The sequence below is a fragment of the Schistocerca piceifrons genome, chromosome 8 (genome assembly GCF_021461385.2).
Source record: "Schistocerca piceifrons isolate TAMUIC-IGC-003096 chromosome 8, iqSchPice1.1, whole genome shotgun sequence".
Lineage (NCBI taxonomy): Eukaryota > Metazoa > Arthropoda > Insecta > Orthoptera > Acrididae > Schistocerca > Schistocerca piceifrons.
Window position 1 is genome coordinate 490,439,103 of NC_060145.1, and position 27,801 is coordinate 490,466,903.

At 45.9% G+C, this 27,801-nt stretch overlaps 1 long non-coding RNA gene across 1 annotated transcript in view; it reads right to left on the minus strand.

Moving 5' to 3' along the window:
* The window catches only part of LOC124711737, a 1,117,457-nt gene that overhangs the window by 884,163 nt on the left and 205,493 nt on the right, over positions 1–27,801 (minus strand). The window contains exon 2 of the long non-coding RNA XR_007005509.1: positions 11,690–11,775. This is a non-coding gene — a long non-coding RNA (uncharacterized LOC124711737). The remainder of the gene's footprint in view (positions 1–11,689; positions 11,776–27,801) is intronic.

A 27,801-nucleotide genomic window follows, 5' to 3' on the forward strand; every position in this document is an offset into this window, starting at 1 on the left:
TAGCGCTGACCACTCAGCTACGGGGGCGGACGATCACTCGATACACAAATTCGTCGGCCTAGGCCCACGAGAAAGACAGGCCGCGGCGCTCGGTCGACTGAGCAGACAAACTACGTTTCTACCCCGCTTAACTCGTAACTAGGAGTGTACGTACAAACGATAATTTCATCTTCTACTGCGATCGGTTATTATGGAGTCTTACTGTTACTAGTCCTACAATTATCGGAAGTCCACAGGCCTACTTATAATTTCTTACGGCTGTACTGGGGTACAAAATAATTAAAATCATGCCAAAATGATTATCAGTTGCGTAAGACACCACTTGTTTTTATGCTGAAGAGCCTAAATGCTATAAACAAGTCGTTATACCATTTATATGGATCTTAAATTAAATTTTATTGTAGTACTGTTAATCAGTAAGACTTCATAATAGCAGATTACAGTAGAAGATGGAATTCTCTGTAGTACGTACACGCCCAGCTGCGAGTTAACAGGTCTAGAAACGCTTTTTGTCTGCTTAGCTGAGCGAGTGAGCAAGTTCAGGCCTATCTTCGTGACGTACGCGCCGCGGCCTGTCTTTCTCGTGGGCCTCGTTCGTCGGAGTTGTGACGTAGCAGATGACCTTCCGCTTTCCCTGTACGCGGCATCTTCGATATGGTGACTGTTGAACAGCAGACATTTCGGCCACCATGGTTACCACCACACATAACTAACAATTTGCGCACGTTAGCTCCGACATAAAATTCACACGCAACTGCGGAGAGCACTGTTCTGACCGCCGCTGTCCCTTACAACTTAGTGAGGGCACTCACTGTACAGTCTCTAAGTAGGCTGTTTATGGAAAATCACTGACTGTGCTGTGTGAAGTCCGTGGCTGGTTCGCATTGTTGGAATATTTGCTATTGTAGTGTTGGGCAGTTGGATGTGAACAGCGCGTAGCGTTGCTTATTTAGAGGTGAGCCGCCAGCAGTGCTGGATGTGGGAGAGAGATGGCAGAATTTTGAGAGCCGACGATCTGGTCGTGGGTCCATCGGGAAGAGTAAATTTGTAATACTATCACGAACTGATATATACGTATATATGATGACTTATTAAGGTAAATACATTGTTTGTTCTCTATCAAAATCTTCCATTTGCTAACTATGCCTATCAGTAGTTAGTGCCTTTTACTTAGCTGGCAGTATTGGCGCTCGCTGTATTGCAGTAGTTCGAGTAACGAAGATTTTTGTAAGTCATTCATGAAACGTATAGGTTATTGTTAGTCAGGGCCATTCTTTTGTAGGGATTATTGTTAAGTCAGACTGCGTTGGGCTAAAAATATTGTGTGTCAGTTTAGTGTTGATCAGAATAAGTAAAGAGAGAAATGTCTGAGTACGTTCAGTTCTGCTCAGTTGTTTGAAAATCAAATAACGTTAGAGGTTTACCAGTACTGTAATTCATATATTTTTCAAAGGGGATGTTTCATAAGGTGTCGTTCGTGGCAAGATACAACAGCGCGAAGGGCGGACTTCGTTAGCACCTGCATTTACTGTACGTTCAAGCACGCATTACTGGTAGTGTTTCCATATTTTTGTGCAACTCGTGTATTTTCAGCAATACTGAGAAGACCCATGGGGTTTTGATTGCGGGCTTTCTCGATTAACCGGGCAGTTTCAGACAGGTAATACGATGTCAAGGCCGAAGTGCTACCGTCTCAGACTGAGCGATAGTGTGGAGACGGACAACGCTGAAGGGTGGGGTACTGGGCTACCTCGGGCAGGCTGGCCGCGTAGGGCGCGCTCCGCCTGGCCACGTGCATTTCCGCGCTGCACACGTGTCGCCGCGGCCGCCCGCCCCCACGCAGCTGTCGCTGTCGCCGCGGCCGCACGCGCTCGTATTTATAGGAGCGACTTCCGGTGTCCGTGTCACCAGGTACCACTTCTAATACGGCGCTTCGGATGACCCGTGCAGTCTGCTGGCTTCATTTCAAATCGGCGCAGGATGTCTTACACGTTATCGCTGTCCACAGAAAGTCCGTCGTGTCCCTGCTCTTCGTTCCCCGATTCACTGTGTTCCAGATCCAAAACCAATTACTATATGTAGATGCGACTCACACGCATAACTCACGGGGTCTCCACTTTATTTTCTACGCTGGTTGTTTCAGTTGTTTCAAGATGAGTAAACTACAACTTATATGTAACGAGTGCTGCCGTTTTAAGTTTTTGAAAAAACGATTTTTTTCTTTCCCAAATCGATGCCCCGTGGAGAATATTACTGATAAGGATCGGGAAGTTTGTTTCCGAGACACACGTATCATACGGGATATCGAGGAATGCAATACATTTGATTTAGCACTAACATTTAGCTGCGAAAAAGATGTGGTACCCAATGCATAACCAACGAACCTGAAAAACAGGGTCGTCTTAATTGGTGTAAGGAAATTCTCACATAAAATCGATAGACTATCCGCAAAATCTATACACTACATGATAATAGGAGGGCGAAACTTTGATGTATTCGTGGGAGCCGGAAACCAAGGATCAAGGATCAATCATCATTCTGGCTGCTCCACGACGAACCGAAAATGGCAAAAGCGGAACAGTTCTAAAAACATCCTCTCTAGTTGTGTCTCCCCCCCCCCCCCCCTGCTTTTGAGAATCGAAGGAAAACTAATACTCAGTGATATGCTAGAATTTCTTTGCCACTTGTATTCGCTGAAGTCCTGAGAACGAACTAAACGTCATGAAAGTCTTCATCACGACAATGTCAGTTGTCCCCACAACACAGCATCGTAAGTTGATTATTTCCGGCGGCGAGGGATTAGCCGAGCGGTCTGAGGCGCTGCAGTCATGGACTGTGCGGCTGGTCCCGGCGGAGGTTCGAGTCCTCCCTCGGGCATGGGTGTGTGTGTTTGTCCTTAGGATAATTTAGGTCAAGTAGTGTGTAGGCTTAGGGACTGATGGCCTTAGCAGTTAAGTCCCATAAGATTTCACACACACTTGAACATTTTTATTATTTCCGGAAGAGAAAGATAGAATTACTGCCTGATTGTGCGGATTCACCTCATCCATTGCCTAACGACTTCTTTACGTTACCTTAAGACAAACAAAAACAAGTGTGAACAGCGATTATCATCACCTAAAAAAGTTGAGAACACTCCGAAAACTGTGTACTTGGGATACCGACAACAAAGTGGAAAAGGAATGTCTCCAATACTGCTTCGAATGCATGTAAACGTATATAAATTTTAAAGTAGAATATTTTGATAAACGGTAAGTCTTAAAAGGAGGTCATCGTTCTTTTATATCAGCGTCACTGTTACACTGAGTAGCTGTTATGAAGACTGGACTGATGCAGCTCTCCGCGCTACCCTAACCTGTGCAAGTCCCTTCATCTCCGATTAACAACTGCAGTCGACACCCATTCGAAAACCTGCTTACTGTATTCATCTCTTGGCCTCCCTGTACAAGTTTTCGCCCCTCACATTTACATCGATTACCAAATCGATTATTCATTTAAGCCTCAGGATGAATCCCATCAACCGATACCGTCTTTTAATTAGCTGTGGTCATAAATTACTTTTCTCCCTAAATCTATTCAGTACCCGTTCATCAGTTATCCGACATACCCATTTGATCTTCAACAAGCTTCAATAGCATCACATTTCTAAACTTCTTTTCTTGTCTCATCTGTTTGAAATCCACGCCTCATCTCGTTACTACGCTACACTCGAAACAAATATTTTTAAAAAAATCTCTTAACATTCAATTCAATTGTGAAGGGAGACGAAAATTTAATAGTCATGGGTGACTGGAATTCGAGTGTAGGAAAAGGGAGAGAAGGAAACATAGTAGGTGAATATGGATTGGGGGACAGAAATGAAAGAGGAAGCCGCCTGGTGGAATTTTGCACAGAGCATAACATAATCATAACTAACACTTGGTTTAAGAATCATGAAAGAAGGTTGTATACATGGAAGAACCCTGGAGAGACTAAAAGGTATCAGATAGATTATATAATGGTAAGACAGAGATTTAGGAACCAGGTTTTAAATTGTAAGACATTTCCAGGGGCAGATGTGGACTCTGACCACAATCTATTGGTTATGACCTGTAGATTAAAACTGAAGAAACTGCAAAAAGGTGGGAATTTAAGGAGATGGGACCTGGATAAACTAAAAGAACCAGAGGTTGTACAGAGATTCAGGGAGAGCATAAGGGAGCAATTGACAGGAATGGGGGAAAGAAATACAGTAGAAGAAGAATGGGTAGCTTTGAGGGATGAAGTAGTGAAGGCAGCAGAGGATCAAGTAGGTAAAAAGACGAGGGCTAGTAGAAATCCTTGGGTAACAGAAGAAATATTGAATTTGATTGATGAAAGGAGAAAATATAAAAATGCAGTAAGTGAAACAGGCAAAAAGGAATACAAACGTCTCAAAAATGAGATCGACAGGAAGTGCAAAATGGCTAAGCAGGGATGGCTAGAGGACAAATGTAAGGATGTAGAGGCCTATCTCACTAGGGGTAAGATAGATACCGCCTACAGGAAAATTAAAGAGACCTTTGGAGATAAGAGAACGACTTGTATGAATATCAAGAGCTCAGATGGAAACCCAGTTCTAAGCAAAGAAGGGAAAGCAGAAAGGTGGAAGGAGTATATAGAAGGTCTATACAAGGGCGATGTACTTGAGGACAATATTATGGAAATGGAAGAGGATGTAGATGAAGATGAAATGGGAGATACGATACTGCGTGAAGAGTCTGACAGAGCACTGAAAGACCTGAGTCGAAACAAGGCCCCCGGAGTAGACAATATTCCATTGGAACTACTGACGGCCGTGGGAGAGCCAGTCCTGACAAAACTCTACCATCTGGTGAGCAAGATGTATGAAACAGGCGAAATACCCTCAGACTTCAAGAAGAATATAATAATTCCAATCCCAAAGAAAGCAGGTGTTGACAGATGTGAAAATTACCGAACTATCAGCTTAATAAGTCACAGCTGCAAAATACTAACACGAATTCTTTACAGACGAATGGAAAAACTAGTAGAAGCCAACCTCGGGGAAGATCAGTTTGGATTCCGTAGAAACACTGGAACACGTGAGGCAATACTGACCTTACGACTTATCTTAGAAGAAAGATTAAGGAAAGGCAAACCTACGTTTCTAGCATTTGTAGACTTAGAGAAAGCTTTTGACAATGTTGACTGGAATACTCTCTTTCAAATTCTAAAGGTGGCAGGGGTAAAATACAGGGAGCGAAAGGCTATTTACAATTTGTACAGAAACCAGATGGCAGTTATAAGAGTCGAGGGACATGAAAGGGAAGCAGTGGTTGGGAAGGGAGTAAGACAGGGTTGTAGCCTGTCCCCGATGTTGTTCAATCTGTATATTGAGCAAGCAGTAAAGGAAACAAAAGAAAAATTCGGAGTAGGTATTAAAATTCATGGAGAAGAAATAAAAACTTTGAGGTTCGCCGATGACATTGTAATTCTGTCAGAGACAGCAAAGGACTTGGAAGACCAGTTGAATGGAATGGACAGTATCTTGAAAGGAGGATATAAGATGAACATCAACAAAAGCAAAACAAGGATAATGGAATGTAGTCTAATTAAGTCGGGTGGTGCTGAGGGAATTAGATTAGGAAATGAGGCACTTAAAGTAGTAAAGGAGTTTTGCTATTTGGGGAGCAAAATAACTGATGATGGTCGAAGTAGAGAGGATATAAAATGTAGGCTGGCAATGACAAGGAAAGCGTTTCTGAAGAAGAGAAATTTGTTAACATCCAGTATTGATTTAAGTGTCAGGAAGTCATTTCTGAAAGTATTCGTATGGAGTGTAGCCATGTATGGAAGTGAAACATGGACGATAAATAGTTTGGACAAGAAGAGAATAGAAGCTTTCGAAATGTGGTGCTACAGAAGAATGCTGAAGATTAGATGGGTAGATCACATAACTAATGAGGAAGTATTGAATAGGATTGGGGAGAAGAGAAGTTTGTGGCACAACTTGACCAGAAGAAGGGATCGGTTGGTAGGACATGTTCTGAGGCATCAAGGGATCACCAATGTAGTATTGGAGGGCAGCGTGGAGGGTAAAAATCGTAGGGGGAGACCAAGAGATGAATACGCTAAGCAGATTCAGAAGCATGTAGGTTGCAGTAGGTACTGGGAGATGAAAAAGCTTGCACAGGATAGAGTAGCATGGAGAGCTGCATCAAACCAGTCTCAGGACTGAAGACCACAACAACAACAACAACAACAACATTCAATTTATATTCGCTTTGAACAAATTTCTCTTTTCCATATATGCCTTTCTTGTTAATGCAAATCTGCACTTTATGTGTTCTCTACTTCGGACGTAGTCAGTTATTTTGCTGACGAAACAGCTACTACTATTAACTTCTACTCTCTCATTTCCTAACCTAATTCCTTCGGCATCGCCTGATTTAATTTGACTACATTGCGTTACATTGTTTTGCTGTTGTTGATGTTCACTTTGTATTCTCCTTTCAAGACACTGCACATTCCGTTCAACTGCTTGCTCTTCCTACTCTTTTGGCGTCTCTGATAGAATCACAAAGGTATTGGCGAACGTAAAAGTTTTTATTTTTTCTCCCTGAACTTTAACTCCATTCCCAATTTTCTCCTCGGTACCACTCACAGCCTACTCAGTGTGCAAACCTAATAGTATTGGGGATAAGCTAGGTCCGTGTTTCACTGTCTCAACTGCTGGTTCCTTTTAATGTCCTTGTACTCTCAAGTTGTACATTTCCGTTCCTGTGATTTATCCCTGCCACCTTGCGAGTTTCTCAAAGTACACCAAAAGCATTCTTGAATCTATAAATGCTACAAACGTAGGTCTGCGAGCAACTTATCTTCTAAAGTAAGTTGTAATGTCAGTATCTCTTCGCGAATTCCTAAATTTTTGCAGAATCCGAACTGATGCTTGTCGAGGTCGGCTACTGTAAGTTATGCTATTCTTCTGTAAATAATTTGTATGAGTATTTTGCAATTGTGAGTTATGAAACTGATTGTTCGATAGCATTTTCATATGTTAGCACCTACCTTTTTTGGCTAAGGAATTATTACATTTCTCTTGAAGTATGAGGGTATTTCGCGTGTGTCATGTATGTTGCATACGAGGTTGAATACTTTTGTCACGATTGGCGCTGCCATTTTGGCAAAGTCTGTTGTTCCTGAGAGGGGAGGGAAGTTAATTAAGTATTCAAAATTAATGCAACTGAGAACATTACATAACGGGTGTCTCCAAATAAATATCGGGAATTGAATGCTTTGTAGCATTTATTACATTCAACTTACAAATATAAACAATACATCAAATGAATGAACAACTGAAATAGTTTCTTATGATAAATACTGAATGTGAGCACCATTCCTCACATGTCTCACACTGAGTCGATAGGCGAGTTCTTCCTAAACATGGATCAGTGGTGCCTGGAGTAATTGTTGCAACAACTGCTTTATCCTGTTTCTTACGTCGGAGACATCAGCTGATAGCGGAGGCACAAACGCAAGGGCCTTTAGGAACCCCCAGAGGTAAATATCGCATGGTATCGTATTGGATGAACGTGAAGGCCAAGGGAAACAAGATCGTTCATCCGGTCCTTTGCGGCGAATCCAGTGGTCGGGTACAACGAAGTTTAACCGATCGTGTACTGGGTTATGGCAGTGAGGCGGCGCATCATCTTGCTGCCAGTAAAGTTCTGTCGCTCAGATTCTTCCAGTTGAGGAAAGAGCGAAATCAGTTCAGTGGAGTCTAATTGCATCTGCACCATCTCGTGGGGATTTGACGACCCCCAGAGACGCAAATTATGTGTGAAGATATTTCCATTTTGGTGAAATGTCGCTGCATCACTGAAGACGACACGATCCAGAAAATCTTCATCGTCATGCAGCAACATTTCGTTTGAAGGCTTTAGAGCTCGTAACAGTCTGAAACGACAAGGACGTCCTCGTAAGCGTCTCCTTAAGAGCCTCTGCACAGGTGTCACTGGAAATGCTGCATCAGGACTTGCCTTCCGGACTCACTTGCTGTGGCTAAGCGTGAGAGACTTTCCTCACTCGATCGACACGTTCTCCGGTCACTCTCGCTGTCCCGCACTCTTCCCTTCAAACAGACAGCCGATGTCGTCTGCGGCTGATACACCTACACGATACTCTGCAGTTCATACACTACTGGCCATTAAAATTGCTACACCACGAAGATGACGTGCTACAGACGCGAAATTTAACCGACAGGAAGAAGATGCTGTGATATGCAAATGATTAGCTTTTCAGAGCATTCACACAAGGTTGGCGCCGGTGGCGACACCTACAACGTGCTGACATGAAGAAAGTTCCCAACCGATTTCTCATGCACAAACAGCAGTTGACCGGCGCTGCCTGGTGAAATGTTGTTTTGATGCCTCGTGTAAGGAGGAGAAATGCGTACCATCACGTTTCCGACTTTGATAAAGGTCGGATTGTAGCCTATCGCGATTGCGGTTTATCGTATCGCGACATTGCTGCTCGCGTTGGTCGAGATCCAATGGCTGTTAGCAGAATATGGAATCAGTGGGTTCAGGAGGGTAATACGGAACGCCGTGCAGAATCCCAACGGCCTCGTATCACTAGCAGTCGAGATGACAGGCATCTTATCCGCATGGCTGTAACGGATCGTGCAGCCACGTCTCGATCCCTGAGTCAACAGATGGGGACGTTTGCAAGACAACAACCATCTGCACAAACAGGTCGACGACGTTTGCAGCAGTATGGACTATCAGCTTGGAGACCACGGCTGCGGTTACCCTTGACGCTGTATCACAGACAGGAGCCCGTGCGATAGTGTACTCAACGACGAACCTGGGTGCACGAATGGTGAAAGGTCATTTTTTCGGATGAATCCAGGTTCTGTTTACAGCATCATGATGGTCGCATCCGTGTTTGGCGACTTCGCGGTGAACGCACATTGGAAGCGTGTATTCGTCATCGCCATACTGGCGTATCACCCGGCGTGATGGTTACACGTCTCGGTCACCTCTCGTTCGTATTGACGGCAGTCTGAATAGTGGACGTTACATTTGAGATGTGTTACGACCCGTGGCTCTACTCTTCATTCGGTCCCTGCGAAACCCTACTTTTCAGCAGGATAATGCACGACCGCATGTTGCAGGTCCTGTACGGGCCTTTCTCGATACAGAAAATGTTCGACTGCTACCCTGGCCAGCTCATTCTCCAGATCTCTCACCAATTGAAAATGTCTGATCAATGGTAGCGGAGCAACTGGCTCGTCACAATACGCCAGTCACAACCCTTGATGAACTGTGGTATCGTGTTGAAGCTGCATGGGCAGCTGTATATGTACACGCCATCCAAGCTCTGTTTGACTCAATGCCCAGGCGTATCAAGGCCGTTATTACGGCTAGAGGTGATTGTTCTGCGTACTGATTTCTCAGGATCTATGCACCCAAATTGCGTGAAAATGTAATCATACGTCAGTTCTAGTATAATTTTTTAATTGCCAGTGGTGTAATTAAGTGCCTGGTAGCGGGTTCATCCAACTACCTTTAAGTTATTTCTCCACCGTTCCACTCTTCAACAGCGCTGCGGGGGAAATGAGCACACTTACATCTTTCCGTGCGAGCTCTGATTTCTCTTATATTATTACGATGATCACTCCTGGCTAGGTCGGTGGGCGCCAACAAAATATTTTTGTACGCGCAGGGGAAAGCTGGTGATTGAAATTCTGCGAGAATATCACGCGGCGACGTAAAACGTCTTGGTTCTAGCGACTGCCACCCCATCAGATCCGCGGCACTCACTCTCTCCCCTGCTCCGCTATAATTGAAAGCTAGCTGCCCTCCTCTGAAATGTTTCGATGTCGTTCGTCAAACCTCTCTGATGCGAATCCGATACCTCACAGCAAATACCCCAGTAGTGTAGGCAGTCTCTTTAGTAGAACTGTTCCATTTTCTAAATGTTCTCCCAATGAATCGCAGTCTTTGGTATGCTTTCACCACAACATTATCTTTGTGAACGTTGAAATTTAGGATCTTCCCAATTTTAAACACTATGTATTTAGTTGAATTTACAGGCTTCAGATTTTTGTGATTTTCGTGTAACCTAAATTTAGCGGATTCCTTTTGTCATTCGTTATGTACTGTCCAAGTGCCACTTTCCTCGCCATACGGATATATTATCTAAATCGTTTTGCGATTAGTTTTGGTCATGTGATGACTTCACAAATGACAGCATGATCTCCAAACAACTTAAGAGGGCTGCTCGGATTGCCTCTTCCGTCGTTTAAAATGGTTCAAAATGGCTCTGAGCACTATGGGACTTAACATCTGTGGTCATCAGTCCCCTAGAACTTAGAACTACTTAAACCTAACTAACCTAAGGACATCACAGACATCCATGCCCGAGGCAGGATTCGAACCTGCGACCGTAGCAGTCCCGCGGTTCCGGACTGAGCGCCTGAACCGCTAGACCACCGCGGCCGGCTCCGTCGTTTATGTAGATCAGATAAAGAAGAGCGGCTTTAATACTTCGTTGGGAAACGCCAGATATTACTTCTGTTTTACTCGTTGGCTTTCCGTCAATTGCTAGGATCTGTGATCTTTCTGACACGTAATGACGAATCCAGTCGCACAACTGAGTCTATACGCCATGGAGAAGTGCCGATACCACCTACAGATGTTACCATCACTTGGACGATAACAATGGAACTTAATACGGAACGCACGGTGCACTGTGACAACAGATTTAGTTCTTGCAAACTGTAGAACACCAAAAGCTTTTCATTCACTAGTCGTCATGTTTGCTGCCAGCGCTTTCTAACGGAAGACATACGAACCAGTGCGTCTAGCTGCGCACAGGTATACAAACAAAATTGTCTGACAAGTTTGTTTGTGTGGCCATCCTCCGCAGCAAGCAAAGAAATACTCGTTTTGTAAATAAAAAAGCCTTTTCTTGCTGCAACTTAATTTATTTTTCCCAGACGCGTTTCGCCTTTTTCTTACTCTGAGGCATCTTCAGTGGGATAGTTTGCTGTGATCTGCGTTTCCTCTCATCTGGGCTGGAGGTGGCCCTACCACTTCATTTTCGAAACATAAGCACAATTCTGTATTAAGAACTTTTTCACACTCTTCAACATGTTTCTCTTTCTTTTTTGTGGTGTACTATTGATCTTTTGCCACTAAATACAGCTATTTGTTCGAACACTGTGCTTTTAACAACGAAAAACGATAGCAGAAAAAAGGAGAAACATGGTGGACAGTGTGAAAAAGTTCGTAATACAAAATTGTGCTTATGTTTCGGAAATAAAGAGGTAGCGCGACCTCAAGACCATATGAAAGGAAACCTAAACTATTGCAATGCTGGTGCCTTAGAGCAAGAAAAAGGCGAAACGCGTCTGGGAAAAAATAAATTAAGTTGCAGTAAGAGAAGGCGGTTTTATTTACAAAACAAGTAAAACTGTCTGAGTTGCTGTTTGTTGTGATGTATTATTTATAATTGTGAGTTGAAGGTGGTGATGACTCCGAGGCATTAGAACCCCGATATTGAAACATCCGGTATATGCTGCAGTACTGCGATTTCGGGACACTGAATTAACAGACGATCTAACAGTAGCTGCACCATGTAGGACATTTATCGCTAAGAGACGTGATACATGGCGTCCGTCCACTGCTGAAGGCTGCGGTCTTACCTGTGCTGACTCTATCCGCAGAAGCAGGCGTCAGGCATCTCATCCGGCAGCGCACGGCTCGAGAAAGGCCTACCGCCGCACCAGTCCTGTGAACACAAGAAAAAAGCGTGCTGACAGATTCGCGTGGAACACAAGTAATTCTCACTCGCTTGGCGTTCCCTAGCCCGTCTCCGCAGTACGAACGCGAAATGCTGGACTCGCCAGTGACAGCGAAGAAATTACACTGCTGGCTTAGCATCACGTGTGCACACAAGTGTGGGATTATGAGCACGGCTTGGCACATCTCGACCGTAAAACTCTACTCCTTCCTCTGAAAGTGTACACAGAGAAGTCGCGCCGTAAGCATAGCGAGCACGAGAGAACGGAAATACGAAAGCAGGCGTCGTAAAATGACAGTAACATTCGTATTTAAACACGAGTGCGCCCAATCTCAAAAACCAGTTTTACATTTCCACGCGCTACTAAAAGCACTTCCGACCATTCCGACTGCGCGTTCGGAATTCTTTATGACAGGTTACTGCTGTGAATACGCCTTTCCTCTATCGCAGCACCATCTACTTGATTTTCCATTTTGTTGCTTTTGCGCGCAGCTATTTTCTTATTCGAGCTCCTTAAATCAGAGCAATGTTGTCAGAGAAGCAATTCTGAGGTGCATGTTACGCAGGCGACAATATCGGAACACCTACAGCAAATTGTCCGTCCCTTATTTAAAGGTACACAGACTGAGTTTTCAGTTGCTCTCTACTGTTTCACTTGAATTGTTTGTCGTGGATCATCCAGACGGTAGACAACAATAAGGAAGCACCAAAGTACAACATGCCTAATACGATTTAGGAAAACTGTCGGCATTCAAAACAGCTTTCAGTCGTCTCGGAATGGATAAATACAGTGCCTGTATGGTTTTCGAGGCAATCGTATACCTCCAAAATAGTGACAAGGTCCGGTAACGGTGGTAGAGTGGATAGCTCTCCCCAGCCCAAAGGGTCAGTAACACTGAAATGTGGTTACTGACGGCCAGGGGAGGTGCGAAAATTCATCCACGTGTTCACAAAACCAATCCTGCACGATGCGAGCTGTGTGAACTTTACTTCTGCAGTTTTGCGTCACCACTGGAGAGCAAAGACCACTCCATGGGGACGCGCCTGATCAGTCAAACAGATCACATAAACGTTCGCAGTAATGTGCACTTGCAGAGTAACCATGGGGCCCATGGAATACCTGGAATGCCTGCTCACATAATCACCGAACCCCCCACCATTTTTGACTATTGGGTACGTATACTCGGCCAGACGATTGAAACATTGTGAAACAAAGGACTCGTCCGAGCAAACGAGTTTCTTCCATTGCTCCAATCTCCAGGTTTTATGACTTAGGTACCATGCTTTCCTCTTATGCGCACAATTGTGCGCCAGCTCCCGTCGACGGTTCGAGTCCTACCTCGGACATGGGTGTCCTTAGTAGACTAGGGACCGATGATGGTTCAAATGGCTCTGAGAACTATGGGACATAACATCTTAGGTCATCAGTCCCCCAGAACTTAGAACTACTTAAACTTAACTAACCTAAGGACATCATACATATGCATGCCCGAGGCAGGATTCGAACCTGCGACCGTAGCAGTTGCGCGGTTCCGGACTGAAGCGCCTAGAACCGCTCTGCCACCGCGGCCGGCTAGGGACCGATGACTTCAGCAGTTTCGTCCTTTAAGAATTCACGCACATTACAACATTTCTTATGCACATTCGCATCACTGATGCGCGATTAGTGCGATTTTGGAATTACAGCTCGGTCTGCATTTTCCAGGTTTTGGAGCTCCCTTCGTGTTGTTTTTGTGCCGACATGGGTCGCGGGAACGACGTTCTGCAATGACTTCCGCAGCTGCCGTCCTCTGCATCTATCGTCACAATCCTCTGCAATGAGCCGTCACGATCTCTCAAAACATACTTTCGTCCGTGTTCCGACTTAGCGGATGATGTTTTACCGCTCTCCCTGTAGGCGGTATAGACCTTTGACCAGCACCTGTTAAAGCACCAAACACTTCGGATACGTTGGATACGGAAGTACCAGCGAAGTGCGCACATCCGACTCCACCTAGCTCCGACTCTGCGCAACTCTCTTCTGATGACAACACCTAGAGGGCGTGGCGCAGGTGCCGCTCGTGGTCAAACACAACAGCGCCACCTGCACGCCTGGCTAACGTCTGCATGCACTTGCCGCGGCGTTTCCATATTTTTGTCCACACCCTGTACTTCTGCTGCCGAGCATAATCAGGGCAGATTTCATTGCTGCAACTCCTCTAGAAGTACAGGGTGATTCAAAAAGAATACCACAACTTTAAAAATGTGTATTTAATGAAAGAAACATAATATAACCTTCTGTTATATATCATTACAAAGAGTATTTAAAAAGGTTTTTTTCACTCAAAAACAAGTTCAGAGATGTTCAATATGGCCCCCTCCAGACACACGAGCAATATCAACCCGATACTCCAACTCGTTCCACACTCTCTGTAGCATATCAGGCGTAACAGTTTGGATAGCTGCTGTTATTTCTCGTTTCAAATCATCAATGGTGGCTGGGAGAGGTGGCCGAAACACCATATCCTTAACATACCCCCATAATAGAAAATCGCAGGGGGAAAGATCAGGGCTTCTTGGAGGCCAGTGATGAAGTGCTCTGTCACGGGCTGCCTGGCGGCCGATCCATCGCCTCGGGTAGTTGACGTTCAAGTAGTTACGGACAGATAAGTGCCAATGTGGTGCCGCTCATTCCTGCTGAAATATGAATTGTTGTGCTTCTTGTTCGAGCTGAGCGAACAGCCAATTCTCTAACATCTCCAGATACTGTAGTCCAGTTACAGTAGCACCTTCGAAGAAAAAGGGACCAAAAACTTTATTGGCTGAAATGGCACAGAAAACGTTCACCTTAGGCGAGTCACGTTCATACTGAGTTGTTTCCCGCGGATTCTCAGTGCCCCATATACAGACATTGTGACGGTTGACTTTCCCGTTAGTGTGGAAAGTTGCTTCATCACTAAGCACAATCTTTGAAACGAAAGATTCATTTGTTTCCATTTGAGCAAGGATAAAATCACAGAAATCGATTCTTTTAATCTTATCAGCTGCAGACAGTGCTTGAACCAATTTCAGACGATAAGGTTTCATAACTAACCTTTTTCGTAGGACTCTCCATACAGTTGATTGTGGAGTTTGCAGTTCTCTGCTAGCTCTGCGAGTCGATTTTCCTGGGCTGCGAACAAATGCTTGCTGGATGCGTGCTACATTTTCATCACTCGTTCTCGGCCGTCCAGAACTTTTCCCTTTGCACAAACATCCATTCTCTGTAAATTGTTTATACCAACGTTTAATACACCACCTATCAGGAGGTTTAACACCATACTTCGTTCGAAATGCACGCTGAACAACTGTCGTCGATTCACTTCTGCCGTACTCAATAACACAAAAAGCTTTCTGTTGAGCGGTCGCCATCTTAGCATCAACTGACGCTGACGCCTAGTCAACAGCGCCTCAAGCGAACAAATGTACAACTAAATGAAACTTTATAGCTCCCTTAATTCGCCGACAGATAGTGCTTAGCTCTGCCTTTTGTCGTTGCAGAGTTTTAAATTCCTAAAGTTGTGGTATTCTTTTTGAATCACCCTGTATAATTCATTATTACAAATCTTCGTCGTCATAACAAACAATATTTCAGATATGAAATGTCAGCGACGAAAAAATCTATACCTGTACTCTGTTTGGGTTTACTCTGACTAGGAGAGACATTTCAGGTAATAATCTTATCTCCTGTCCTATCTTCGAAAGCAATAGTGGTATGATCAGACCTGTTGCCTCCATTATTTGGTGGGCCAACTGCACAGCCGTCCGAAACACGCCTCTTTTATTCGAAAACGACATCGCGTCAAAGGCACGGAATGTGAACAGACAAGAGTCCGTCTTCCTCGATTTCCGAAAAGCATTCGACTCAGCACCACACCGCAGAATGTTAACGTAGATACGATCGTAGTGATGTCTTCACACAGATGACACGTGACTCCTACAATTCGTGACTAACACAACCACACGACATCGTATTTACCATCGACTTCACTATTTGTCAAAATTTCCACTATTTCAGTTTCGACTGTTAAGTCATTTTCAAGTGATTAAAATGCTGAGAACACAGGAGTTGGAAAAAACGTTTTGTCAATGGCGTGAATGATTGATGATTTTGTAAAAAATTTTTGTTTATTTATACAGGGCTATTACAAATGATTGAAGCGATTTCATAAATTCACTGTAGCTCCATTCATTGACATATGGTCACGACACACTACAGATACGTAGAAAAACTCATAAAGTTTTGTTCGGCTGAAGCCGCACTTCAGGTTTCTGCTGTCAGAGCGCTCGAGAGCGCAGTGAGACAAAGTGGCGACAGGAGCCGAGAAAGCGTATGTCGTGCTTGAAATGCACTCACATCAGTCAGTTATAACAGTGCAACGACACTTCAGCACGAAGTTCAACAAAGATCCACCAACTGCTAACTCCATTCGGCGATGGTATGCGCAGTTTAAAGCTTCAGGATGCCTCTGTAAGGGGGAATCAATGGGTCGGCCTGCAGTGAGCGAAGAAACGGTTGAACGCGTGCGGGCAAGTTTCACGCGTAGCCCGCGGAAAATTGGCTCATGCCAGAACTGGAGACCGACAGCGCCGACTTCATCTTTAAACAGGATGGTGCTCCACCGCACTTCCACCATGATGTTCGGCATTTCTTAAACAGGAGATTGGAAAACCGATGGATCGGTCGTGGTGGATATCATGATCAGCAATTCATGTCATGGCCTCCACGCTCTTCCGACTTAACCCCGTGCGATTTCTTTCTGTGGGGTTATGTGAAAGATTCAGTGTTTAAACCTCCTCTACCAAGAAACGTGCCAGAACTGCGAGCTCGCATCAACGATGCTTTCGAACTCATTGATGGGGACATGCTGCGCCGAGTGTGGGAGGAACTTGATTATCTGCTTGATGTCTGCCGAATCACTAAAAGGGCACATATCGAACATTTGTGAATACCTAAAAAAACTTTTTGAGTTTTTGTATGTGTGTGCAAAGCATTGTGAAAATATCTCAAATAATAAAGTTATTGTAGAGCTGTGAAATCGCTTCAATCATTTGTAATAACCCTGTACATGCTTTCACATTGTTATGACTAGTCATAACCGGTTTCGGCCATACAATGACCATCTTCAAATTCTAAAGGCGGCGTATACTGAACACAGGTTCATGCATTGTCAAACTAGCTAGTCTGACAACGCATGTTGTGTATGCCGCCTTTAGAATTTGAAGATGGTCATTGTATGGCTGAAACCGGTTATGACTGTGTCATAACAATGTGATTGTGTCTATAAATAAACAAAAAAATTTTTACATCACAGGAGTTATCAGCACTGGTAAAATAAGTAAGACGTTTGTGAGCACACAAGGCGGCTGACAAGAGCCATATACGCTCACATTCGTTTCGCTTACTGCTCTTTGTTTGTCTGGCCATATTGTCCATCATAGCTTTACAATTATTAAAGGTATTTTAAATCCGTTTGTGCAACTACAAGACCGTGCGCACTTTGTCACCAATCGTGTTTCGTTTTATATACGTGAAACATTATCGCCGGCCGGAGTGGCCGTGCGGTTCTAGGTACTGCAGTCTGGAACCGAGCAACCGCTCCGGTCGCAGGTTCGAATCCTGCCTCGGGCACGGATGTGTGCGATGTCCTTAGGTTAGTTAGGTTTCATTAGTTCTAAGTTCTAGGTGACTGATGACCTCAGAAGTTAAGTCGCATAGTGCTCAGAGCCATTTTTTTGAAACATTATCAGTGGTCTGAAATGAAGAATAGATTGATAGATTGGTCTGGAATGAAACGTATTAAACTGCAAGGTCATCAGTCCCTTCATCCAATAAGTGGCAAACCAGGAGTAATCGTCAAAGGAAGGAGGCGAAAGGCAAATTCTTGAAATCCTAAGTGTAACAAACACAATAAAAAAAACAGAGATAAGAGCCCAGAAAAAAGACATCATAGACAAGTTGTTAAAAGGTCAGTCAAGACATTAAAACAGAGGAATGAAAAAGAATAAAGAGAACAAAAATGTGGAAGGATGGAGGCTAGGATGGGCCACCAAGCAAGGGCCGCCAAGGGACCTCTTGGCGGGGGGTGGGGTGGGGGTGGGGTGGTCAGGAGAGGTGTGGCCCACCAACCCCTCAGGTGGTGAATGAGGACAAAAAGCCATACCTTACAGAGATGAATATAAACCACCTTTGCAGGCAAAACGTTAACAGCAGACCAGCCGCTATGGTGTCATCTGCTAGCACCAGAGGTAGCATGTCACGAAGATTACAATGCCACCTCAAAGCAGCCACATTAGGGCAATCTATGAGTAGGCGGGCCAACTTCACTTGGCCTCGGCATCAGTCGTGAGGGGTGTCCTCTCGTAGGAAAATGTGGCCGTTGGTCAGCCAAGTGTGACCAATGTAGAATCGACACAGAACAATGGATTACATGCGAAAAGCACGCAGGGAAGACTGCCACATGGTCGTGGTCTCCTAAATTGTCCTCTGTTTATTTCAGGAGATCAGGGAAGACCATTCTGAGTTCCAAACTGCCAGCAAACTATGGTGTATAAACGACCTAAGGTCCAGTTCTGGGACCCCCATTTCCAGAATTGGCATTCTGGTGCCCACACAGGCCAACTCGCTCATTTCCCGAAATCTCAACATGACCAAGGGTCCAAACGAAAACGACTAGCTGTCCTGCTTGATGGAATTCAGAGACAAGATCCTGGTTAGCCATAAATAGTGGGTGGGAAGAGTAGCACTGGTCTCTAGCCTTAAGGCTGCTAAGGGAGTCAATACAGATTAGGATGCAGCTGTCAGTAGGCTAGTTTAATGGCCATCAATTCAGCAGTGAAGACACTGCAGCCATCTGGCAGAGAGTGGAGTTTACTGCACCGTGCATGTGTGTGTGTGTGTGTGTGTGTGTGTGTGTGTGTGTGTGTGTGTGTGTGTGTGTGCAAAGCCTGTTCATCAGTCGACTGTTCAGCAATTGGTGAATACCACTTCTGAACCTGGATACGTCTCACGGACAGCCAAGAATAGGTGGCGAAAAATCGTGGGGTCAACGGAATCTTTTGGACAAATCTGAGGTTGGGGCCTATGCTGGGGGCGCAGATGCGATGTCTCCTGGACAGAAGTGACAATGAAGGAAGTTGCAGATCCGAACAGAGACACTGTAGGCGTGCAGCAATTGTAAACCCAGTTCTGGGTCACTGTTGTGAGATGTGGAGCACCCTTCCAGGGAAAAGGACATGGTAGTTGGGATGTTCAGGGAAGTTACGAATGCATATAGCGTAACTCACCAGCTGTTGTAGGTACCTCAAAGGTAATGGAGTGACTGCAGCCTGAGGTGTGAGGCTGTTCACTGGGCTAGTTCAGAAGCCTCCTGTCGCAAGTTGGAGCCCACAATGATGAATGGGGTCCAGTATCTGCACTGCTGAGGGTGACGCTGAAGCATCTGCAAGACCCCCATAATCAAGATAGGACAGAAATAGGGCTCTGTAGAGCGGTCTGCACGCCAGCTAGTGTTACTGACGCAGTGAAACGTGTTGAGTTGTTTCCAGCACTTTCGCTTAAGCTGGCGGAGGTGGGGAAGCCATGTCAGCTGGGAAATGAAGACCTGTCCCAAAAAACACTGCATCTCAACTACAAGTAGTTGATCACCTAGGTAAAGCTCTGCATGTGGATGGGCAGTACCATGGCGACAAAAGTGCATGACAACTCTTGGTGACGAAAAACCAAAAACCATGGGTGAGAGACCATAATCTCGCCTTCTGTATGGCGATGCGCAGCGACGCTCATACTAGGAGCAATAATAAAAGCAAAAATCTTCAGCATATAAGGAGGGTGATGTCGAAGACTTCAGAACTGCTGCTAGCCCACTGATGCCCTCCAGAAAGGCGGGGGCACTCAGTACACACCGCCTTGTGGAACCCCATTGTCTTGCACTGGGTGAAGCACCCACTTAAACCCAGAATGTACCGTGCAACAAGAAACTCTTGACAAAAATCGAGAGTGGACCAAGGAGACCCCACCCACATAATGTAGTATGGATGTGGGGATTCCATGTCATGTCATAAATCTTCTGCACATAGAAAAAGACAGCGATGAGGTGCTGACGATATGCAAATGATGGACTCCAGCTAAACCAAATTATCAGCAGTGGAGCAGCCTTTGCGAAAACTGCCTTGAGATGCAGCAAAAAGGCCCCGAGACTTGAGGAGCCGCTTCTTTCTCACCATGGGTCCAAGCAACTTAGAGAATGTCGGTAAGACTGATTGGGTGATAACTTTCCATCTCTATGGGGTTTTTATCCAGTTTCAGTACCGGAACTATCGCGCCTTCTCGTCACTGGGATGGGAACTGCCCTTTGTTCCAGCTCCAATTAAAGAGCGCAAGGATGTGACACTGACAATCCGTTGAGCGATGTTTCAGCATTTGGTTGTCGATGCAGTACGGCCATGGGGCTGTGTCAAGGCAATGGGCAAGGCACTGGAGGCTTCCAATTCTCTGAATGTAACATTATGTGGCTCCAAGCAGCATGTAGTAACAGATAAGCACATTCGCTCCTCCCTCCGTTTTATGAGCCACAAGGCAGGGTGGCAGTTCTCAGACACAGAATTGCGAACCTAATGCTCGGCAAAATGTTTGGCGCCATTGACTGGATCAGCATATCAGCATATCAGCATAAACGACATCATCGAAGGAAATACTTGGTATACCCGCATGGGACTGGAAGCTGTAGAGGTGTCTGATCTTTGCCCGTACCTGTAATGGACAGGTACGCGATTCAATGGTAGAAATGTACTGTTCCCAGGATTCCTGCTTTCATCGTTTTTTGAGGTAGCAGACATGAGTATGGAGCTGTTTAAAGCCAACGAGGTGCTCCAGTGAAGTGTGCTTGTGGTATTGAAGAGCCCGCCTACGATCTCTAATGGCCCAAGTGATCTCTAGGTTCTATCAGATGTCTTGGTTCGCTGCAAAACGGATGGCTACCGTTATATGCTGAACAGCTGCATCGATACTGCCTTGAGATGGGGATCTAAGGATGACAGCAGAAGTGAAACCATCCCAGTCAACGTTATGGAGATCCCATCTGGGCAGCCGTCCAGGGGGGCAACATTGACGGAGGAACAGGAAGATCAGGAAGTGGTCACCATCACACAGCTCATCGTGGACTCTCCAGCCGATAGATGGTACAAAACCTGGCCTGTAAAAGGAGAGATCAATGGCCGCATAAGTTCTGTGTGCCACACTGAAGTGTGTGGGGGCATCAGAGTTCAAGAGGCAAAGACTGAGCTGTGCTAGTAAAGTTTTGATGTCTGAAGCGCCTCTGCCTGGGGAATGGAATCTGGTGTCCCCAGCAGATGGCGAGTGAATGCTCCTGAAGTGGATGCAATGGAAGCACCAGAAGGGCCCCAAATTGCCTGGGGGGGAGTCTGAGGCCCACTGTAAGAGGCGCAACAGACAAAAGCACCATCGACAGAGAAGGAGACGATATTGTGGCTGTAGTGTAAGATTGGGTCATTTATATGCGATTACTGTTGGATTTTGTTCTCACACTTAAGAATGAAGCAAGCTGGTGAGCACAGAGACTGGAGCTCGCTGCTGTTTACACAGACGGGTGTAGGGGCAGAAGGAACAATCGTGTGCAATGGACATCCACAATCCCTGCAGACAGGGGTAGTGGTGCAATGGGAAGACATATGTCTGAACTTCATACCTCTGAAGCATCTCATAGGAGGAAGAACATAGGGTTTCATGTCACATCAATCGACCATCACCTCGACCTTCCAAGGCAATGTATCACCCTCAAAAGCCAAGATGAAGGCCCCAGTAGCAAGTAGCAACTCTCCTTGATCCACTACAGACATGACAGATGAACTCCACACCCCATTGTTTTGAGATTGCCTGAAGCCCATTGTCAGATTGCAAAAGAAGATCACAGTGGAAGATTACTCTTGTGGGAAGTGACAGTCATAGGAATGTCACCCACCTTTTCAAAACAGAGTAGCACCTGTGAATGGGCTGGAGATGACTTTTTGATCAAGAGGGAACTGCTCTTCATGTTAGAGATGGCTTCACCTTCCCCATGTTTGTCTTCAATGTGTTCGACGAAAAATACTTTCTGGCCAGAAAGGGGTCCCTGTTGGTCGTGGTACAGACCTAGTCTTGTGGAGGCGGACTTTTCTTCTTGTTATCTCGTCCTGCATTCCTCCCATGGCATGGCCAGGAAATGGAATGCGTTGGGATCATACTTCATTGCATCACACGAGGTCTTCCCATTCGAAGATACTGCTATGGCCATGTGACCACCAGCAGGAGAAAGTTTAAGTCGCTTCAGATACAAACACATGATGGGCACATATTCCATGGCATACATGGGGAATGTGCAATGCAGGCACCAATAGTGCAATCCCTGTGTGGTCAAGGGCCTACCACCGTACAGGTACTTGATGACCCCCCCCCCCCCCCCACAACGGGATGGGTACTGTGCTGGGTTTTGGACATACTACGACAAAAGAAAGGAAGGGTGCCAGGGTACAAGGGCACACAGACGGAGCATACATGACAGTGGGCGACCTTCCCTGCACGATACACACGTCTGTAAAATTTGGAAAAGATAGCAGGCCAAAACCAATAATGAGAATGACATAATCGTTAATGGAAGGGGAAGATAGCACCCGGAGTGAAACTGGAAATCAAGACCAAAACCTTGAACCATATTCAGACAGGGTCTGCACCAAAAGCACCATCCAATGGAAAGTCAGAGGAAATAAGAGATAGTCGAAGTGAATGAGGACATAGCACAGAAAAAGGAAGTAGTGTTGCAAAGGCTGGGGCCACATGGCAGCCTAGCACCTACTGACTAAGGGCTGGTGAGCCCCCTGGGGGGAAGCCTAGACTAATGCGCAAAGCCTAAGGATGAAAGTAACTTTCACATGATGTGCCACTGCGAACTAACATGGCCCCATCAAACTTGGACCATACATTGAAAGAACTGTTGCAGTATAGTACAGAAGGTAACTGGAAGAAATGCATGATGCGACAAATAGAAATTACATTTTTATTGAAAGACAACAACTACACTGAGGTGGCCTGGACACGATTGATAATAGGGTGTGCCACCATGGATGGCAGTGCATGCTGTGCAACGTATTCCAATACTGGCCACATTATTGGTAAGGAGTTCTTGTGGTGGGACGTTCCACTCCATCAGCGCAGTTGACAACAGTGATTGGTCGTTGGTGCTGCAGCAAGTCTCCCAACGCATCCCTCATGTGGTCGATGGGATTTAAGTTGGAGGAACAGTCAAGCCAGTCCATTTGCCAAATGCTCTCTCCTTCCGAGAGCTGCTCTACATGCGCTGCTAGATATGGTCGTCAACTGTTGTCCAAGTCACAGCCGAGTGCGGCCCACAAAAGACTAACATGCGAAGGAGTAAGGCGTCATAATGACGTTGACCAATAAGTGTACCGTGTTCAGCAAAGATTCGGAGATAAGTTCACCCATGCAACATGAGATGATTCCGTCGCAAAGAAAAACGCCTTTCTCTTAATGATCTGCAGCCCAAATCCTGTATCATTTCTGCGACACTCTCTCCCATATTTCGCGATAATACAAAACGTGCTGCCTTTCTTTGAACTTTTTCGATGTACTCCGTCAGTCCTAACTGGTAAGGATCCCACACCGCGCAGAAGTATTCTTAAAGAGGACGGACAAGCGTAGTGTAGGCGGTCTCCCTCTTTTAAATAATACCGTTATTCTTGCTGCAACATTTTCATACGTTTTACAATAACACGTACACACCACCAAAAAATGGTTCAAATGGCTCTGAGCATTATGGGCGTTAACTTCTGAGGTCATGAGTCCCCTAGAACTTAGAACTACTTATACCTAACTAACCTAAGGACATCACACACATCCATGCCCGAGGCAGGATTCCAACCTGCGACCGTAACGATCGCGCGGTTCCAGCCAGACTGTAGCGCCTAGAACCGCTCGGACACCCCGGCCGAATGTACACATCACAACAACTTTAAACAAACAAAACAAAACCCATCACACAATGCGCTACAGTCTGGAGCTGCGGGACCGCTACGGTCGCAGGTTCGAATCCTGCCTCGGGCATGGATGTGTGTGATGTCCTTAGGTTAGCTAGGTTTAAGTAGTTCTAAGTTCTAGGGGATTGGGGGCCTCAGAAGTTAAGTCCCATAGTGCTTAGAGCCATTTGAACCCTCATACAATGGATGTAAATATTGATGCTACCCTTCAACTTTTGCCCAGAAAATACACTACTGGCCATTAAAATTGGTACATCAAGAAGAAATGCGGATGATAAACAGGTAATCATTGGACAAATATATTATACTAGAACTGACATGTGATTACATTTTCACGCAATTTGGGTGCATAGATCCTGAGAAATCAGTACCCAGAACAGCCACCTCTGGCCGTAATAACGGCCTTGATACGCCTGGGCATGGAGTCAAACAGAGCTTGAATGGCGTGTACAGGTACAGCTGCCCATGCAGCTTCAACACGATACCACAGTTCATCAAGAGTAGTGACTGGCGTATTGTGACGAGCTGTTTGCTCAGTCACCATTGACCAGACGTTTTCAATTGGTGAGAGATCTGGAGAATGTGCTGGCCAGGGCAGCAGTCGAACATTTTCTGTTTCCAGAAAGGCCGGTACAGGCCTTGCAACATGCGGTCGTGTATTATCCTGCTGAAATGTACGGTTTCGCAGGGTTCGAATGAAGGGTAGAGCCACAGGTCTTAAAACATCTGAAATGTAACGTCCACTCTTCAAAGCGCCGTCAATGCGAACAAGAGGTGACAGAGACGAGTAACCAATGGCACCCTATACCACCACGCCGGGTGGTACGCCAGTATGGCGATGACGAATGCAAGCTTCCAATGTGCGTTCACCGCGATGTCGCCAAACACGGATGCGACAGAACCTGGATTCATTCGAAAAAATGACGTTTTGCCATTCGTGCGCCCAGGTTCGTCGTTGAGTACACCATCGCAGGCGCTCCTGTCTGTGATGCAGCGTCAAAGGTAACCGCAGCCAATTTCTCCGCACTGATAGTCCATGCTGCTGCAAACGTCGTCGAACTGTTCGTGCAGATGGTTGTCTTGCAAACGTCCGCATCTGTTGACTCAGGGATCGAGACGTGGCTGCACGATCCGTTACAGCCATGCGGATAAGATGACTGTCATCTCTACTGCTACTAATACGAGGCCGTTGGGATCCAGCACGGCGTTCCGTATTACCCTCCTGAACCCACCGACTCCATATTCTGCTAACAGTCATTGGATCTCGACCAACGCGAGCAGCAATGTCGCGATACGATAATCCGCAATGGCGATAGGCTACAAGCCGACCTTTATCAAAGTCGGAAACGTGATGGTACGCATTTCTCCTCCTTACACGAGGCATCACAACAACGTTTCACAAGGCAACGTCGGTCAACTGCTGTTTGTGTATGAGAAATCGGTTGGAAACTTTTCTCGTGTCAGCACGTTGTAGGTGTCGCCACCAGCGCCAACCTTGTGAGAATGCTCTGAAAAGGTAATCATTTGCGTATCACAGCATCTTCTACCTGTCGGTTAAATTTCGCGTCTGTAGCACGTCATCTTCGTGGTGTAGCAATTTTAATGGCCAGTAGTGTAGCTATTTTCACGGGTATAGATATACTCTGGGATATCCACATCGGCGCAAGCGCTTTCCGCAAAGCTGTCGGTACTGCAAATATCTGACGACATATCCGGCGATATCGGTACCGGCGCAGCCCTCCAGTCGTGGTCCTGGCTGTGCGGCTGCCGCTGCTCTCTGCTCGCCTCGCACAGGCGGCTCTCCGCCTCTCCACCTCTGCTGCCTCGCTGGCCCCACACACCACACCACACCACGCCACGCCACGCCGCAGCCCAGCCACCAGCAGTTGCTCGCTTTGTCGCCAGCGACGCGGCTATTTGCAAGCGTTGCGTCACGAGCACGTCTTAATTACTCTCAACTTGTGCCTCTCCTCGAGCGCGCTCCCCAGAAACTTGCCATCCACTTTCGGATGTCGCCGAGTGGCGCGGCGCGGTGCAAGAACGCGCCGGTTCTTTTCGGCGCCAACTTGCCGGAAGGCGCGCTACGGCGCGGCGCGGAGCTCAAATTTCGCGCAAATAACGCTGCGCGTGCGGAGAATGCGGTGGGGGCCGGCTTTGGCGCCTGGGCGCCTCCGGCGGCGGCGGCGAACTACTTTGCGCGGCGGAGGTGTGGGCTGTGCGCGGCGAGGGACATCCCGCCCACGCCGCGGGCGCGGCCCAGTCACCTCTCACTGCACGTACGAGGGGAGGAAATCATCTACGAGGGTCACTCCAAAAGAAATGCACACTATTTTTGTGAAAATACAGTTTTCGTACTGCATGTGTGAAAGTTTTACAGTGTGTATAAATTTGAAAACTGGATAAATCACGGAATAATGTAGATAGAGAGGTACAAGTTGTCACACATGCTTGGAATGACATGGGGTTTTATTAGAACCAAAAAAATACAAACGTTCAAAAAATGGCCGACAGATGGCGCTTCATCTGATCAGAATAGCAATAATTGGCATAACAAAGTAAGACAGAGCAAAGATGATGTTCTTTACAGGAAATGCTCAATATGTCCACCACCATTCCTCAATAATAGCTGTAATCGATGAATAATGTTGTGAACAGCACTGTAAAGCATGTCCGGAGTTATGGTGAGGCATTGGCGTCGGATGTTGTCTTTCAGCATCCCTAGAGATGTCGGTCGATCACGATACAGTTGCGACTGCAGGTAACCCCAAAGCCAATAATCGCACGGACTGAGGTCTGGGGACCTGGGAGGCCAAGCATGACGAAACTGGCGGCTGAGCACACGATCATTACCAAACGAAGCGCGCAAGAGATCTTTCACGCATCTAGCAATATGGGGTGGTTTTTTTTTGTTCAAATAAAACCTCATGCCATTCCAAGCATGAGTGTCAATTTTTACCTCTCTATCTACATTATTCCATGGTTTATTAAGCATTCAAATTTAAATTGCCTTTTTGATCACCCGGTACATCCCTCCCGCTTGTTTTCAAACTTCGTTCAATCTGTTCCCGTGAGTGGCGTCGTCACAGCATGTCTTCAAGATTGCTGCTACACTTGACGTTCGTCAGAAGCAACGTGCTGTCATAGAATCCCTGTACTGTCAAAACGAGACAGTGGGAAACATCCACAAGAGGTTGAAAAAGGTATATGGAGATGCTGCTGTCGATCGCAGTACAGTTAGTCGGTGGGTAAGCAGGTTACGTGATGAAGGCGGGCACGGCAATCTTGAGGATTGTCCTCGCAGCGGCTAGCTTCTTACTGCACACACACCAGACAATGTGCAGAGAATTGGTGACTGCTGACAGACGCGTCACATTGAACGAATTGTCACGCTACGTTGGGATAGGGGAAGGAAGTGTTTGCAGAATACTGAAAGAGTTGGCGTTAAAAAAGGTTTGTGCCAGGTGGGTTCCCAGTATGTTGACAGTGGCTCACAAAGAAACAAGGAAAACTGTATGCAGCGAACTTTTGGAACAGTACGAGAATGGTGGAGATGAATTTCTTGGAAGAACTGTGACAGGTGATGAAACATGGCTCCATCATTTTTCACCAGAACGAAGAGGCAATCGATAGAGTGGCATCATGCAAATTCACCAAAGAAAAAAAATTCAAAACCACACCTTCTGCTGGAAAATTTATGGCTACGGTGTTTTTCGATTAGAAAGGACTCTTGCTTGTGGACATCATGCCAAGTGGAAACACCATAAATTGTGATGCACATGTGACGACACTGAAGAAACTTCAAGCTCGACTGAGTCGTGTTCGAACACATCGGCAAAAGCAGGATGTTTTGCTGTTGCACGACAATGCACGGCCACATGTCATACAAAAAACCATGGAAGCGGTCACAAAACTCGGATGGACAACACCGAAACACCCGCCTTACAGCCC